The sequence below is a fragment of the Camellia sinensis genome, unplaced genomic scaffold (assembly GCF_055761805.1).
Source record: "Camellia sinensis isolate YWXY unplaced genomic scaffold, ASM5576180v1 Unanchor2, whole genome shotgun sequence".
Lineage (NCBI taxonomy): Eukaryota > Viridiplantae > Streptophyta > Magnoliopsida > Ericales > Theaceae > Camellia > Camellia sinensis.
Genome location: NW_028129079.1, coordinates 7,084,848 through 7,103,751, shown reverse-complemented (window position 1 = coordinate 7,103,751; position 18,904 = coordinate 7,084,848).

The window sequence follows — 18,904 nt, the reverse complement described above, 5'->3', positions numbered from 1 at the left end:
TAGTTTTCTATTAAACTTCCTTTTTTATTTAATTTCCAAATATATCGTTAAGGTGTAGTGGTTTCTCGAATGAACTTCCATTTTTAATTTTCTGCAACTTCCACTTTTATTTTTATTTAACATCATTTTTTCTTCAAGTTTCTTTTCTACTCAACTTCCTTTTTTATTTAATTTCCAAATAGATCGTTAAGGTATAGTGGTTTCTGGATTGAATTTCCATTTTTAATTTTACGCAACTTCCATTTTTATCTTTATTCAAGTTCCATTTTTATTCAAGTTACTTTTCTATTAAACTTCTTTTTTTATTTAATTTCCAAATAGATCGTTAAGGTATAGTGGTTTCTTGAATGAACTTCCATTTTCAATTTTCTGCAACTTCCATTTTTATTTTTATTCGACTTCCATTTTTATTCAAGTTATTTTTCTATTCAACTTCCTTTTTTATTTAATTTAAAATTAGATCGTTAAGGTTTAGTGGTTTCTTGAATGAACTTCCATTTTCAATTTTCTGCGACTTCCATTTTTATTTTTATTCAACTTCTTTTTTTTATTCAAGTTTCTTTTCTATTCAACTTCCTTTTTTATTTAATTTCCAAATAGATCGTTAAGGTATAGTGGTTTCTGGATTGAACTTCCATTTCCAATTTTATGCAACTTTCATATTTTTTTTTATTCAACTTCTATTTTTATTGAAGTTACTTTTCTATTCAACTTCCTTTTTTATTTAATTTCCAAATAGATCGTTAAGGTGTAGTGGTTTCTTGAATGAACTTCCATTTTTAATTTTCTGCAACTTCCACTTTTATTTTTATTTAACATCATTTTTTCTACAAGTTTCTTTTCTACTCAACTTTCTTTTTTATTTAATTTCCAAATAGATCGTTAAGGTATAGTTGTTTCTGGATTGAATTTCCATTTTTAATTTTATGCAACTTCCATTTTTATTCAAGTAACTTTTCTATTAAACTTTTTTTTTATTTAATTTCCAAATAGATCGTTAAGGTATAGTGGTTTCTTGAATGAACTTCCATTTTCAATTTTCTGCAACTTCCATTTTTATTTTTATTCGACTTCCATTTTTATTCAAGTTATTTTTCTATTCAACTTCCTTTTTTATTTAATTTCCAAATAGATCGTGAAGGTTTAGTGGTTTCTTGAATGAACTTCCATTTTTAATTTTCTGCCACTTCCATTTTTATTTTTATTCAACTTCTTTTTTTATTAAAAGTTTCTTTTCTATTCGATTACATTTTTTATTTAATTTCCTAATAGATCATTAAGGTTTAGTGGTTTCTTGAATGAACTTCCATTTTTAATTTTCTGCAACTTCCATTGTCATTTTTATTTACCTTCATTTTTTCTTCCAGTTTCTTTTCTACTCAACTACCTTTTTTATTTAATTTCCACATAGATCGTTAAGGTATAGTGGTTTCTGGATTGAACTTCCATTTTTAATTTTATGCAACTTTCATTCTTATTTTTATTCAACTTTCAATTTAATTCAGTTTAGTTTTCTATCAAACTTCCTTTTTTGTTTAATTTCCAAATAGATCGTTAAGGTATAGTGGTTTCATGAATGAACTTCCATTTTTTATTTTATGCAACGTCCATTTTTATTTTTATTCAACTTCCATTTTTATGGAAGTTATTTTTCTATTCAACTTCCTTTTTTATTTAATTTCCAAATAGATCGTTAAGGTATAGTGGTTTCTGGATTGAACTTCCATTTTTAATTTTATGCAACTTTCATTTTTATTTTTATTCAACTTCCATTTTTATTCAATTTAGTTTTCTATTAAACTTCCTTTTTTATTTAATTTCCAAATAGATCGTTAAGGTATAGTGGTTTCTTGAATGAACTTCCATTTTAAATTTTATGCAACTTCCACTTTTATTTTTATTCAAATTCTTTTTTTATTCAAGTTTCTTTTCTATTCACATTCAATTTCCTTTTTTATTTAATTTCCAAATAGATGGTTAAGGTATAGTGGTTTCTGGATTGAACTTCCATTTCTAATTTTATGAACCTTTCATTTTTATTTTTATTCAACTTCCATTTTTATTCAATTTAGTTTTCTATTAAACTTCCTTTTTTATTTAATTTCGAAATAGATCGTTAAGGTATAGTGGTTTCATGAATCAACTTCCATTTTTAATTTTATGCAACGTCCATTTTTATTTTTATTCAACTTCCATTTTTATGGAATTTATTTTTCTATTCAACTTCCTTTTTTATTTAATTTCCAAATATGATTTTTATTTTTATTCAACTGCTTTTTTTATTCAATTTTCTTTCCTATTCAAATTCCTTTTTTATTTAATTTCCAAATAGATCATTAAGGTATAGTGGTTTCTGATTTGAACTTCCATTTTTAATATTATGCAACTTTCATTTGTATTTTTATTCAACTTTCATTTTTATTCAATTTAGTTTTCTATTAAACTTCCTTTTCTAATTAATTTCCAAATAGATCGTTAAAGTATAGTGGTTTCTTGAATGAACTTCCATTTTAAATTTTATGCAACTTCCATTTTTATTTTTATTCAACTTCTTTTTTTATTCAAGTTTCTTTTCTATTCACATTCAACTTCCTTTTTTATTTAATTTCCAAATAGATCGTTAAGGTATAGTGGTTTCTGGATTGAATTTTCATTTTTAATTTTATGCAACTTCCATTTTTATTCAAGTTGCTTTTCTATTAAACTACTTATAGCGATCCCGGGTTTACCCTTGTTGTACAGTGATCTGGACATGGGTCCGTAGATGTTGGTAGTTGTTCTTTATCTTGTTTACATCCTTTTTACTTCGTATTTGAGTTATAGGATGTGTTGGGCAGGTTTGTTACAGGTTGGTTGAGTTTAGAAACCAAAACTAGTTGCCCAGATTTTGGCCTGTCCGCTCGAGCGGGGGTGTTGGCGCTCGAGCGGGGAATACACCCATCCAGTATTTCTTGTGCAGTGTTGTACGCTCGAGCGTGGATTTGGCCGCTCGAGCAGGGTTGTGTGAGTTCCGCTCGAGCGTAGAGTTTGGAGCTCGAGCGGAGGCCTGGTTCTGTAAAAGTGATGGGAGAGTGCATTCTGCGCTCGAGCGGGAGTTTGTGCTGTAACGCCCTCAAAATAGTAACATTAAACCCATCAGATAAGACATGCATTTACATATAAACCAACCATATTCCTTTATTTTATTGAGTTTCATTACATAAGTATTACATGTTAACATCAAAACGAAATGCCCTACGGGCTTACAGCTTTCCAAGTTAACACTTGGTTTCAACAAAAGAGTACTAACTCGTTTACACATTAAGCCCTTGGCTTGAAGTTACATGTAATACATCAAAAGTAAAACGACTACACTATGTCCGCCTCTAGCCTCCCAAGCTATGTCCTTGGAGGTGGCATGCTTCCTGCACCTGAAAATGATATTCCCATATAGGGTGAGCCACAGCCCAGTAGAAATACACTAAACCAACCATGGACAATGACTAAAACATTAGCAATTGATAGTTGGTCAACACTGATACAATCACATAAATTACATATTTATGTCAACGACTTACAAGTCCCAATTACTTTTCATTTTCCCTTTTTCAACAGATAAGCATGCTAGCTCTATCATCATTTCCACAGATATGTATAAAAACTATATCTCACATTCAGATAAGCATAAAAGCTATATCCACATTCTCAACAGATATGTATATCAACAATATCCACAGATAAGCATACAAGCTGTATCCACACTCTACAACAGATATGTATATCAACAATATCCACAGATAAGCATACAAGCTGTATCCACACTTCACAAAGATAAGCATATGAGCTCTATCTTCACTTCTCTAGACAAGCATATGAGCTCTGTCTACGGAGTTCATCCCCTATCTCCTCCCAATACCTATCCGGTTTAGAGGTACATCCCCTATCTTCCCCTAAACCGCGGAGTACATCCCCTATCTCCTCCTCTACACATAACGTATATAAACACATTGGTTCTATATACAATCACACAATACACACAATTAATGTATTCTATCATCCGTCAAGTTCCATGACACATTCCATTGATTAGTTTCCGTTTACCTAATCATCATGCATTGTCTACAACAATCTCGACTATCCTCCACCGATAGCCCAAAGCAATTATTTCTCAAACAGAAAATAAATGCACAAATGGATATTCAATCAACATTTCATTTCCTCATTTCTCACCAATTAATTATCCCAATTAATTATACAATGTAATTAGGTCATTTTCCATAATTACCATTTCAACCCTTAGGTCCCATTTTCATCAATGATTCAACAATCATTTCATTTTTCTATGCCAAACATGCATCTAGGTTTATTATGAATAAAACCCCAACTTTTGTAAAATTACACAAAAGTCCCAAACTTTCACAAAATTACCAAACCAAGCCCAACACCTCAAAATACCAAAATTTAAAGACAAAACCCATAGAGAGGAGTAGGTTATCCCTACCTCAAATTCGGAGTCCCAAAGGAGAAGACGACAAAACCCAACGTGCTCCAAAACCCGAGATTTTCAGATTAAAATGAAGCCCTCGACGATCAACAACTTTTTTTGTAAAGGCCAAAGGTGAGTAAATCACTCCTACTAGATCAAAACCTAGAGAGAAGGTAGAGTCTAGAGTGAGAGGCTCAACAATGGTGATTTTGGAAAAGTAAGAGAGAGAAGAGAAAGTGAAAAAGTGATTTAAAGAGTCACAAATTCGGGACTTTAACCCAGGTCTACGCTCGAGCGTAAAACACCCCGCTCGAGCGGCCACTCACAGACTTCCGCTCGAGCGGCCAACCTCCCGCTCGAGCGCAGAATGCACTTGCCCAGCACTTTTGCAGAACCAGGCCTCCGCTCAAGCTCCCAACCCTACGCTCGAGCGCCACTCAGACAACCCCGCTCGAGCGGCCAATACCACGCTCGAGCGTACAACGCTGCACAGGAAATACTGAATGGGTGTAATCTCCGCTCGAGCGCCAACACCTCCGCTCGAGCGTACAGGCCAAAAATCTGGGCAACTAGTTTTGGTTTCTAAACTCAACCAACCTGAAACAAATCCGCCCAACACATCCTATAACTCAAATACGAAGTAAAAGGATGTAAACAAAATAATAAACAACTACCAACATCCACGGACACATGTCCGGATCACGGTATAACAAGGGTAAACCCGGGATCGCTATAACCTCCCCCCCTTAAAGAATTTCGCCCCCGAAATTAAGCACAAGTTTTTAAAACAAGTTTTCCTTCATTTTAGACAATGTTACAATTTAACATTCAACAATTCGACCCATTACCGGTCATCCCATCCCTTTAACAAGAGACATATCACAATATGTAAACAACATATGTATTTTCAACATGCATTAACATTATGCACTATCTTTCCAATTTCAACAATATATTCAACACATATAGTGTCACATTCAACTTCCATATGAGGCAAGTTCCAAACATACTTCCAATAATCAAAACATTTTCAATGTTTTACAACTTAAGACATATATAAAAGCTCTTAAGTTCAACATAATGTAAAATTTAAATACAAGATCACACATCAACAAACAAGTCCGGATATTTCTCACGGACTTCCAACTCACGTTCCCAAGTGGCTTCCTCCACTCCGTGATGTTTCCACAAGATTTTCACCAAAGGAATGGTCTTACCACGCAGGACCTGATCCCGCCTATCCAAGACCCGAACCGGTCTCTCCTCATACGAGGCATCCTCATCTACCTCTAAATCGCTCCAATCCAGCACATGTGATGGATCTGGCTCATACTTCCGAAGCATACTCACATGAAACACGTCATGCACTCCGGACAACTGCGGCGGTAAGGCTAATCGATAAGCAACCTCACCAATCCTCTCAAGGATCTCAAAAGGGCCAATAAACCGAGGGGATAACTTCCCACTCTTCCCAAACCTCATCAAGCCTCGTCTAGGTGATATCTTCAGAAAGACATGATCACCTACCTCAAACGTCAAAGGCCTCCTCCTACGGTCGGCATAACTCTTTTGTCGACTCTGGGCTGTAACAAGCCTCTTACGGATAAGCTCAACTTTCTCCGTCGTCTCCCTAACCAACTCCGGACCCAACAAAGGTGCATCACCCACCTCGGCCCAACAAACTGGAGACCTACACGGTCGGCCATACAAGGCCTCAAACGGTGCCATACCGATGCTAGACTGAAAACTATTGTTGTAGGCAAACTCTACCAATGGCAAGTGCCTCTCCCACGTCCCACTGAAGTCCAGGACACAACCCCGAAGCATATCCTCGAGGATCTGAATAGTACGCTCGGACTGCCCGTCAGTCTGAGGATGATAAGCCGTACTAAAGGTCAACTTAGTGCCCAGTGCACTCTGCAAACTCTGCCACAACCTAGCAGTAAAACGAGGATCTCTATCTGAGACGATCGTCACTGGGACCCCGTGCAATCTCACTACGTCCCGAATATACAGGTCGGCAAGATGATCTACCGAATCTCTCACGCGCATAGGAATAAAGTGCGCCGACTTAGTCAACCGGTCTACAACCACCCAAATAGCATCACTACCCCGCTGAGTCCTCGGAAGACCTACAACGAAGTCCATAGTGACATGCTCCCACTTCCACTCGGCAATAGGCAAGGGTTGCAACAAACCCGCTGGCCTCTGATGCTCGGCCTTCACTTGCTGGCAAGTAAGGCACTTCGTTACGAAAACAGCCACATCTCTCTTCATACCCCGCCACCAAAACTGGCGACCCAAATCCTGATACATCTTAGTACCTCCCGGATGCACCGCAAGGCGCGAATGGTGAAACTCTCGGAGTACTTCCTCTCGGCAAGACTCCGGTACAAACAAACGGTTTCGGTATCTTACACTCAGGTCGGGATACACCGTCAAACCCTTCTCAACTTTCCCACTAGAGATCTTCTCTCGGAGGGATTCTACCTCAAGGTCACCTCTCTGTGCCTCTAACACTCTAGTCACAAGTGTAGGCTGCGCAACAACAGAAAACAAGGCCGCAGCCTCAACAGATTCGCCCAGTAGCAAATCAAACTCGCCAAGTGCCCCCAACATCTCCCATTCCCGGATGGCTATACAAGCTACATCACTAATGGTTTTCCTACTAAGGGCATCGGCCACAACATTGGCCTTTCCCGGATGATAATGTAACTCAAAATCATAATCCTCGATGAACTCCATCCATCTCCTCTGCCTCAGATTCAAGTCTCTCTGTGTAAACAGATACTTCAAACTCTTATGATCCGAGAATACCTCGAACCTCTCACCATAAAGGTAGTGCCTCCAGACTTTCAAGGCAAAGATCACAGCTGCTAACTCTAAGTCGTGTGTGGGGTAATTCTTCTCGTGTATTTTCAACTGACGTGAGCCATAAGCTACCACTTTCCCCTCCTGCATCAACACACAACCCAAACCCTCTCGTGAGGCATCACAATAAACCGCATAACCCAACCCTCTCTCCGGAATAATCAACACCGGAGCGGTAGTCAATCTAACTTTCAACTCTTGGAACGACTTTTCACAAGTCTCACTCCACACAAACTTGACTCCCTTCCGAGTCAGTCTAGTCAACGGTGACGCTAACCTGGAGAAATCTTTCACAAACCGACGGTAATACCCAGCCAATCCCAGAAAACTGCGGATCTCAAACACACTCTTAGGCTGTGCCCAATCTTGCACTGCCTCAACCTTGGATGTATCAACAGACACCCCTTCCCCGGATACCACGTGGCCTAAGAATTTGACTTCCCCCAGCCAGAACTCACACTTCCCAAACTTGGCATACAGCCTATGGGCTCTAAGTAACTCAAGCACCACTCTCAAGTGTGCCTCGTGCTCCTCCTCAGAAGACGAATAGATAAGAATGTCGTCCACGAAGACGACCACAAATCGGTCTAAGAACTCCCGGAAAATCCGGTTCATCAAGTCCATAAAGACTGCCGGTGCATTGGTAAGCCCAAATGGCATCACCAGAAACTCATAATGGCCATACCGCGTACGGAATGCCGTTTTAGGAATATCTTCCTCCCTGACCCTCAACTGATGGTAACCCGATCTCAAGTCTATCTTAGAGAAGCAACGGGAACCCTTCAACTGGTCAAACAAATCATCTATACGGGGCATAGGATACTTATTCTTAACCGTAGCCCGATTCAACTTCCGGTAGTCTATACACAATCTCAAGGCACCATCTTTCTTTTTAACAAAGAGTGCCGGTGCTCCCCACGGTGAAACACTAGGGCGAACAAAACCCTTATCTAGCAATTCCTGGAGCTGAACTTTCAACTCAACCAACTCTGCTGGAGCAAAACGGTAAGGTGCCATAGAAATCGGCGCCGTACCAGGCACTAAATCAATAGAGAACTCTATCTCTCGGTGAGGTGGCAAACTAACAAGATCTTCGGGAAAAACATCCGAATACTCACAAACCACCCTCGGCAATACATGCTGGGTCTCACCACTCTCACCACTCTCAAAGCTAGCAAGTAGACTACTAAGCTCACTTCGCCCTCGCGAATCATACCCCGGTGGCAAAACACTACCAACCCGGTCTCCCAAGAAATGGAACCACTCCCCGCTCAAGGTACACAATGTAACCCTCTGGCGGTAGCAATCAATAACAGCCCGGTATGACGATAACCAGTCCATACCCAAAATAACATCAAAACCCTTCATGGGCATGACAACAAACGGAAAAGGAAGCCTATAGTCGGCAACCTCTATATCACATCCTCTAACACCCTGTTTCAGGATCAACTCACCACCCAAAGGCGATACCACACAAATAGGAGATGCTAACTGTGCTAACTCCAATTCCAAAACAGATGCAAATGCAGCAGATACAAAAGAATGAGATGCACCCGTGTCTATCAACACATTAGCAATTGAGTTGCAAAACAGAAAAGTACCTCTCACTACTGATGGAGCCGGTACTAAATCCTGCGCGGTAACAGCATACACGCGCCCCGTAGGCCCCTGGTCTACCTGCTCACCTCTCGGAGCAAAAGACTGCTGCACAGACTGGGATGACGAAGCTCCCGGATTGGCCCTCGAGGCCTGCACAGACTGAGCTGGCTGAAAACCCTGCGTCTGCCTAGAACCAGACGCTCCCGAAGTGGCACTCAACTGTGGGCAAAACCTCTTCATGTGCCCAGGTTGTCCACACTGATAACAAGTCAAGAGCTGCCCCCTGCCCAAACTCTGACTCTGCGGTCTAGCTGAAGAAGAAGCAGCTTTCTAACCCCCACCCTTCTGCGGGCAAACAGAAACCTTGTGACCCAGCTGGCCACACTTATAACAGGTGAATTCCCCCTGACTGCCTCTCCCCGAGCCTACACTCGGCACTGGAAAGGTCGATCTAGAGACTGCACCCTGAGACTGCTGAGGGTTATAACCCTTCTGTCTCCTGCCATCACCCTGACTATCCTGGCTCCTCTTGGAGCCTCTCTGACCCTCATCCTCCTCCTGCATCATAAGCTCCATATGAGCTGCAGCGTCCACTAGGTGTCTATACTCTCGAATATAAGACCCACCAATTCTCAACTTGAGGCCCCGTCTCAACTTCCGCTCAAACTCATAGCAACGGCGTTCCTCAGACGCCACCAGTTCAGGTGCAAACCTAGATAGACTGGTAAAAGTAGCCTCAAACTCGGCCACTGACAAGCCCTGCTGATTAAGCCGGCTAAACTGATCCCTCAGCTTCTCCCTAGCTGCTGCTGATAAAAACCTCTCCTGAAAAGCATTCACAAACGCCTCCCAAGTACCACCAACACGAGCTTTCTCGTACTTCCACCATTGACCCGCATCTCCCTTCAGTTGGAAGGATGCCAAGGTCACTTTCAATGCTCCGTCCTCGATGCCAAGCATCTCAAACGTCTTCGTTGTCTGTTCGAGCCATTCATCTGCCTTAAGCGGCTCTTTAGGATCCCCGATAAACTCATCCGGATTACACCGAAAGAACTCCCTCTTCAAGAAGGAAGGCCCTGTCTCAGCTGCCTGATTCCCAGCTCTAAGAATACCCAAAGCTTCCGCTATCTCTCTGGCCAAGGCACCCATAGCCTGCTGACCTACTGGCTCGGCCACAGTGGCCTGCCCAACCCCCTCCTGTACTACCGGAATCTCACCAGGTAACGGTACTTCCTGCCTCGCAGGTCTACCACGCCTAGCACCTCTTCCTCGTCCTGACATCCTAATAAAGGCAACACAGAACATTAGCACATTCATAAATGTGCCGAAACTAAACACTCACGTCCTAATACATGGACAACTATAATTCACTCCACATAAGCACAAAAACACATAAGCACTTACGAATTTCATTTCCGGATAATGATAGTCCCGAGACGTTACTAGAGTTCCGGTTAGAAACAGCATTGATCAAGTGCTTTTCCAACAAGACTCCCAGAAACTCAAGGATCCAATCAATATCCCAGAAATTAAATCCCATACCCACATAGTCACATAAGCATGTTATCACTTAAGCCCATAGCATATGATACCACATTTAAGTCTCTATCAAGCGAGACAAACCCATTGTGATCCTAATCACTTCCCACGTACCCAAAGTATTCGAACCCGGTACGCTCTGATACCAAGTTGTAACGCCCTCAAAATAGTAACATTAAACCCATCAGATAAGACATGCATTTACATATAAACCAACCATATTCCTTTATTTCATTGAGTTTCATTACATAAGTATTACATGTTAACATCAAAACGAAATGCCCTACGGGCTTACAGCTTTCCAAGTTAACACTTGGTTTCAACAAAAGAGTACTAACTCGTTTACACATTAAGCCCTTAGCTTGAAGTTACATGTAATACATCAAAAGTAAAACGACTACACTATGTCCGCCTCTAGCCTCCCAAGCTATGTCCTTGGAGGTGGCATGCTTCCTGCACCTGAAAATGATATTCCCATATAGGGTAGCCACAGCCCAGTAGAAATACACTAAACCAACCATGGACAATGACTAAAACATTATCAATTGATAGTTGGTCAACACTGATACAATCACATAAATTACATATTTATGTCAACGACTTACAAGTCCCAATTACTTTTCATTTTCCCTTTTTCAACAGATAAGCATGCTAGCTCTATCATCATTTCCACAGATATGTATAAAAACTATATCTCACATTCATATAAGCATAAAAGCTATATCCACATTCTCAACAGATATGTATATCAACAATATCCACAGATAAGCATACAAGCTGTATCCACACTCTACAACAGATATGTATATCAACAATATCCACAGATAAGCATACAAGCTGTATCCACACTTCACAAAGATAAGCATATGAGCTCTATCTTCACTTCTCTAGACAAGCATATGAGCTCTGTCTACGGAGTTCATCCCCTATCTCCTCCCAATACCTATCCGGTTTAGAGGTACATCCCCTATCTTCCCCTAAACCGCGGAGTACATCCCCTATCTCCTCCTCTACACATAACGTATATAAACACATTGGTTCTATATACAATCACACAATACACACAATTAATGTATTCTATCATCCGTCAAGTTCCATGACACATTCCATTGATTAGTTTCCGTTTACCTAATCATCATGCATTGTCTACAACAATCTCGACTATCCTCCACCGATAGCCCAAAGCAATTATTTCTCAAACAGAAAATAAATGCACAAATGGATATTCAATCAACATTTCATTTCCTCATTTCTCACCAATTAATTATCCCAATTAATTATACAATGTAATTAGGTCATTTTCCATAATTACCATTTCAACCCTTAGGTCCCATTTTCATCAATGATTCAACAATCATTCCATTTTTCTATGCCAAACATGCATCTAGGTTTATTATGAATAAAACCCCAACTTTTGTAAAATTACACAAAAGTCCCAAACTTTCACAAAATTACCAAACCAAGCCCAACACCTCAAAATACCAAAATTTAAAGACAAAACCCATAGAGAGGAGTAGGTTATCCCTACCTCAAATTCGGAGTCCCAAAGGAGAAGACGACAAAACCCAACGTGCTCCAAAACCCGAGATTTTCAGATTAAAATGAAGCCCTCGACGATCAACAACTTTTTTTGTAAAGGCCAAAGGTGAGTAAATCACTCCTACTAGGTCAAAACCTAGAGAGAAGGTAGAGTCTAGAGTGAGAGGCTCAACAATGGTGATTTTGGAAAAGTAAGAGAGAGAAGAGAAAGTGAAAAAGTGATTTAAAGAGTCACAAATTCGGGACTTTAACCCAGGTCTACGCTCGAGCGTAAAACACCCCGCTCGAGCGGCCACTCACAGACTTCCGCTCGAGCGGCCAACCTCTCGCTCGAGCGGCCAACCTCCCGCTCGAGCGCAGAATGCACTCGCCCAGCACTTTTGCAGAACCAGGCCTCCGCTCAAGCTCCCAACCCTACGCTCGAGCGCCACTCAGACAACCCCGCTCGAGCGGCCAATACCACGCTCGAGCGTACAACGCTGCACAGGAAATACTGAATGGGTGTAATCTCCGCTCGAGCGCCAACACCTCCGCTCGAGCGTACAGGCCAAAAATCTGGGCAACTAGTTTTGGTTTCTAAACTCAACCAACCTGAAACAAATCCGCCCAACACATCCTATAACTCAAATACGAAGTAAAAGGATGTAAACAAAATAATAAACAACTACCAACATCCACGGACACATGTCCGGATCACGGTATAACAAGGGTAAACCCGGGATCGCTATATGTGCGCTCGAGCGGAAGTCTGTGAGTTACGCTCGAGCGGACCACTGGGTTTTAGCTCCGTGTTTTGACTTTTCAAATCACTTTTTCACTTCCTCTTCTCTCTCCTACTTTTCCAAAAACACCATTGTTGAGCCTCTCACTCTAGATACTACCTTCTCTCTAGGTTTTGATCTAGTAGGAGTGATTTGCTCATCTTTGGCCTTTACAAAAAGGTTGTTGATCGTCGAGGGCTATATTTTAATCTGAAAATTTCGAGTTTTGGAGCACGTTGGGTTTTGTCACCTTCTCCTTTTTGGCTTAAACTTCGAGGTAGGTATATCCTACTCCTCTCTATGGATTTTGTCTTTAAATTTTGGTATTTTGAGATGTTGGGGTTGGTTTGGTAATTTTGTGAAAGTTTGGGGTTTTTGTGCAATTTTACAAAAGTTGGGGTTTTATTCATAATAAACCTAGGTGCATGTTTGGCATAGAGAAATGGAATAAATGTTAAACCATTGATGAAAATGGGACCTAAGGGTTGAAATGTTAATTATGGGAATTGACCTAATTACATTGTTTAATTAATTGGGATAATTAATTGTGAGGAATGAGGAAATGAAATGTTGATTGAATATCCATTGTGCATTTATTTTCTGTATAGAAATAACTGCTTTGGGCTATCGGTGGAGGATAGTCGTGATTGTTGTAGACAATACATGATGATTAGGCAAACGGAAACTAATCAATGGAATGTGTCATGGGACTTGACGGTTGATAGAATACATTAACTGTATGTATTGAGTGGTTGTATATAGAACCATTGTGTTTGTATACGTTATGTGTAGAGGAGGAGATGGGGGATGTACTCCGCGATTTAGGGGAAGATAGGGGATGTACCTCTAAACCGGATAGTGTTGGGAGAAGATAGGGGATGAACTCCGTAGATATAGCTCATATGCTTGTCTAGTAAAGTGAAGATAGAGCTTATATGCTTATCTTTGTGAAGTGTAGATATAGCTTATATGCTTATCTGTGGATATTGTTGATTTACATATCTGTTGAGAACGTGGATATAGCTTATTTGCTTATCTGTTGAAAAAGAGAAAATGAAAAGTAACTTGGACTCATAAGTCATATGACATAAATATAAGATTTATGTGAATGTATCAGAGTTGGCCATCTATCAATTGCTAATCTTTTAGTCATTGTTCATGGTTGGTTTAGTGTATTTCTACTGGGCTGTGGCTCACCCTATATGGGAATATCATTTTCAGGTACAGGTAGCATGCCACCTCCAAGGACATAGCTTGGGAGGCTAGAGGCGGACATAAGTATCTTTTGATGTATTACATGTAACTTCAAGCCAAGGGCTTTATGTGTAAACGAGTTAGAACTCTTTTGTTGTAACCAAGTGTTAACTTGGAAAGCTGTAAGCCTGTAAGGCATTTTGCTTTAGTTGTTAACATGTAATGCTTTTGTATGAAACTCTGATGTATAAAGGAAGAGGTTATTTTAATAGGTCAATGCATGTCTTATTGATGGTTTAATGTTATTATTTTGAGGGCGTTACACTACTTTTTTATTTAATTTCCAAACAGATCGTTAAGGTATAGTGGTTTCTTGAATGAACTTCCATTTTCAATTTTCTGCAACTTCCATTTTTATTTTTATTCAACTACTTTTTTTATTCAAGTTTCTTTTCTATTCAAATTCCTTTTTTATTTAATTTCCAAATAGATCGTTAAGATATAGTGGTTTCTTGAATGAACTTCCATTTTCAATTTTCTGCAACTTCCATTTTTATTTTTATTCGACTTCCATTTTTATTCAAGTTATTTTTCTATTCAACTTCCTTTTTTATTTAATTTCCAAATAGATCGTTAAGGTTTAGTGGTTTGTTGAATGAACTTCTATTTTTAATTTTCTGCAACTTCCATTTTTATTTTTATTCAACTTCTTTTTTTATTCAAGTTTCTTTTTTATTCAACTTCCTTTTTTATTTAATTTCCAAATAGATCGTTAAGGTATAGTGGTTTCTGGATTGAACTTCCATTTCCAATTTTATGCAACTTTCATTTTTATTTTTATTCAACTTCTATTTTTATTGAAGTTACTTATAGCGATCCCGGGTTTAACCTTGTTGTACAGTGATCCGGACATGTGTCCGTGGATGTTGGTAGTTGGTTATCATCGTGTTTACATCCTTTCTTACTTTGTATTTGAGTTATAAGATGTGTTGGGTGGGTTTGTTTCGGGTTGGTTGAGTTTAGAAACCAAAACTAGTTGCCCAGATTTTTGGCCTGTCCGCTCGAGCGGAGGTGTTGGCGCTCGAGCGGGGAATACACCCATCCAGTATTTATTGTGCAGTGTTGTACGCTCGAGCGTAGGGTTGGGAGCTCGAGCGGAGGTCTAGTTCTGCAAAAGTGCTGAGCGAGTGCATTCTGCGCTCGAGCGGGAGGTTGGCCGCTCGAGCGTAAATCTGTGAGTGGCCGCTCGAGCGGGGTGTTTTACGCTCGAGCGGAGACCTGGGTTAAAGTTCCGAAATTGTGACTTTTCAAATCACTTTTTGCTTTCTCTTCTCTCTCTTACTTTTCCAAAAAGCCATTTTCAGAGCTTCTCACTCTAAATCGGCCCTTCTCTCTTAGATTTGATCTAGTAAGGATCGTTTACTCACCTTTTGTCTTCACAAAAGTTGTGTTGATCGTCGAGAGCTTCCTTTTGATCTGAAAATTTCGAGGTTTGGAGCATTTTGGTTTTGGTCTTCATCTCCTTTGGGGCTCCGGGTTTGAGGTAGGGATAACCTACTCCTCTCTATGGGTTTTGTCTTTAAATTTTGGTATTTTGAGATGTTGGGCTTGGTTTGGTAATTTTGTGAAAGTTTGGGGCTTTTGTGCAATTATACAAAAGTTGGGGTTTTATTCATAATAAACCTAGATGCATGTTTAGCATAAAAAAATGGAATGATTGCTGAATCATTGAAGAAAATTGGACCTAAGGGTTGAAATGGTAATTATGGAAAATAGCCTAATTACATTGTTTAATTAATTGGGATAATTAATTGATGAGAAATGAGGAAATGAAATGTTGATTGAATATCCATTTGTGCATTTATTTTCTGTTTTAGAAATAACTGCTTTGGGCTATCGGTGGAGGATAGTCATGATTGTTGTAGACAATGTATGTTGATTAGGCAAACTGAAACTAATCAATGGAATGTGTTATGAAACTTGACAGTTGCTAGAATACATTAATTGTTTGTATTGTGTGATTGTATATAGAACCAATGTGTTTATATACGTTGTGTGTAGAGGAGGAGATAGGGGATGTACTCCGCGGTTTAGGGGAAGATAGGGGATGGACCTCTAAACCGGATAGGTATTTGGAGGAGATAGGGGATGTACTTCGTAGACAGAGCTCATATGCTTGTCTAGAGAAGTGAAGATAGAGCTCATATGCTTATCTTTGTGAAGTGTTGTGAAGTGTGGATACAGCTTGTATGCTTATCTGTGGATATTGTTGATATACATATCTGTTGTGAAGTGTGGATACAGCTTGTATGCTTATCTGTGGATATTGTTGATATACATATCTGTTGTAGAATGTGGAGATAGCTTTTATGCTTATCTGAATGTGAGATATAGTTTTTATACATATCTGTGGAAATGATGATAGAGCTAGCATGCTTATCTGTTAAAAAGGGAAAATGAAAAGTAATTGGGACTTGTAAGTCGTTGACATAAATATGTAATTTATGTGATTGTATCAGTGTAGACCGACTATCAATTGCTAATGTTTTAGTCATTGTCCATGGTTGGTTTAGTGTATTTCTACTGGGCTGTGGCTCACCCTATATGGGAATATCATTTTCAGGTACAGGAAGCATGCCACCTCCAAGGACATAGCTGGGAGGCTAGTGGCGGGCATAGTTTTGTCGTTTTACTTTTGATGTATTACATGTAATTTCAAGCCAAGGGCTTAATGTGTAAACGAGTTAGAACTCTTTGTTGTAACCAAGTGTTAACTTGGAAAGCTGTAAGCCCGTAGGGCATTTTGTTATGAGGTTAACATGTAATACTTAAGTAATGGAACTCTAATGAATGAAAGAATGTGGTTAGTTTATATGTAAATGCATGTCTTATCTGATGGGTTTATTGTTATTATTTTGAGGGCGTTACAACTTGGTATCAGAGCGTACCGGGTTCGAATACTTTGGGTACGTGGGAAGTGATTAGGATCACAATGGGTTTGTCTCGCTTGATAGAGACGTAGATGTAGTACCATATGCTATGTGTTTATTTGATAACATGCTTATGTGACTATGTGGGTATGGGATTTAATTTCTAGGATGTTGATTGGATCCTTGGGTTTCTGGGAGTCTTGTTGGAAAAGCACTTGATCAACGCTGCTTCTAACCGGAACTCTAGTAACGCCTCGGGACTATCATTATCCGGAAATGAAGTTCGTAAGTGCTTATGTGTTTATGTGCTTATGTGGAGTGAATTACAGTTGTCCATGCATTAGGACGTGAGTGTTTAGTTTCGGCACACTTAGGAATGTGCTAACGTTCTGTGTTGCCTTTATTAGGATGTCAGGACGAGGAAGAGGTGCTAGGCGTGGTAGACCTGCGAGGCAGGAAGTACCGTTACAGGGTGAGATCCCGGCAGTGCAGGAGGGAGTTGGGCAGGCCAATGTGGCCGAGCCAGTAGGTCAGCAGGCTATGGGTGCCTTGGCCAGAGAGATAGCAGGAGCTTTAGGTATTCTTAGAGCTGGGAATCAGGCAGCTGAGACAGGGCCTTCCTTCTTGAAGAGGGAGTTCTTCCGGTGTAATCCGGACGAGTTTATCGGGGATCCTAAAGAGCCGCTTAAGGCAGATGAATGGCTCGAACAGACAACGAAGACGTTTGAGATGCTTGGCATCGAGGACGGAGCACTGAAAGTGACCTTGGCATCTTTCCAACTGAAGGGAGATGCGGGTCAATGGTGGAAGTACGAGAAAGCTCGTGTTGGTGGTACTTGGGAGGCGTTTGTGAATGCTTTTCAGGAGAGGTTTTTATCAGCAGCAGCTAGGGAGAAGCTGAGGGATCAATTTAGCCGGCTTAATCAGCAGGGCTTGTCAGTGGCCGAGTTTGAGGCTACTTTTACCAGTCTGTCTAGGTTTGCACCTGAACTGGTGGCGTCTGAGGAACGCCGTTGCTATGAGTTTGAGCGGAAGTTGAGGCGGGGCCTCAAGTTGAGAGTTGGTGGGTCTTATATTCGAGAGTATAGACACCTAGTGGATGCTGCAGCTCATATGGAGCTTATGATGCAGGAGGAGGATGAGGGTCAGAGAGGCTCCAAGAGGAGCCAGGATAGTCAGGGTGATGGCAGGAGACAGAAGGGTTATAACCCTCAGCAGTCTCAGGGTGCAGTCTCTAGATCGACCTTTCCAGTGCCGAGTGTTGGCTCGGGGAGAGGCAGTCAGGGAGAATTCACTTGTTACAAGTGTGGCCAGCTGGGTCACAAGGTTTCTGTTTTCCCGCAGAAGGGTGGGGGTCAGAAAGCTGCTTCTTCTTCAGCTAGACCGCCGAGTCAGAATTTGGGCAGGGGGCAGCTCTTGATTTGTTATCAGTGTGGACAACCTGGGCACATGAAGAGGTTTTGCCCACAGTTGAGTGCCACTTCGGGAGCGTCTGGTTCTAGGCAGACGCAGGGTTTTCAGCCAGCTCAGTCTGTGCAGGCCTCGAGGGCCAATCCGGGAGCTTCGTCATCCCAGTCTGTGCAGCAGTCTTTTGCTCCGAGGAGTGAGCAGGTAGACCAGGGGCCTATGGGGCGCGTGTATGCTGTTACCGCGCAGGATTTAGTACCGGCTCCATCAGTAGTGAGAGGTACTTTTCTGTTTTGCAACTCAGTTGCTAATGTGTTGATAGACACGGGTGCATCTCATTCTTTTGTATCTGCTGCATTTGCATCTGTTTTGGAATTGGAGTTAGCACAGTTAGCATCTCCTATTTGTGTGGTATCGCCTTTGGGTGGTGAGTTGATTCTGAAACAGGGTGTTAGAGGATGTGATATAGAGGTCGCCGACTATAGGCTTCCTTTTCCGTTTGTTGTCATGCCCATGAGGGGTTTTGATGTTATTTTGGGTATGGACTGGTTATCGTCATACCGGGCTGTTATTGATTGCTACCGCCAGAGGGTTACATT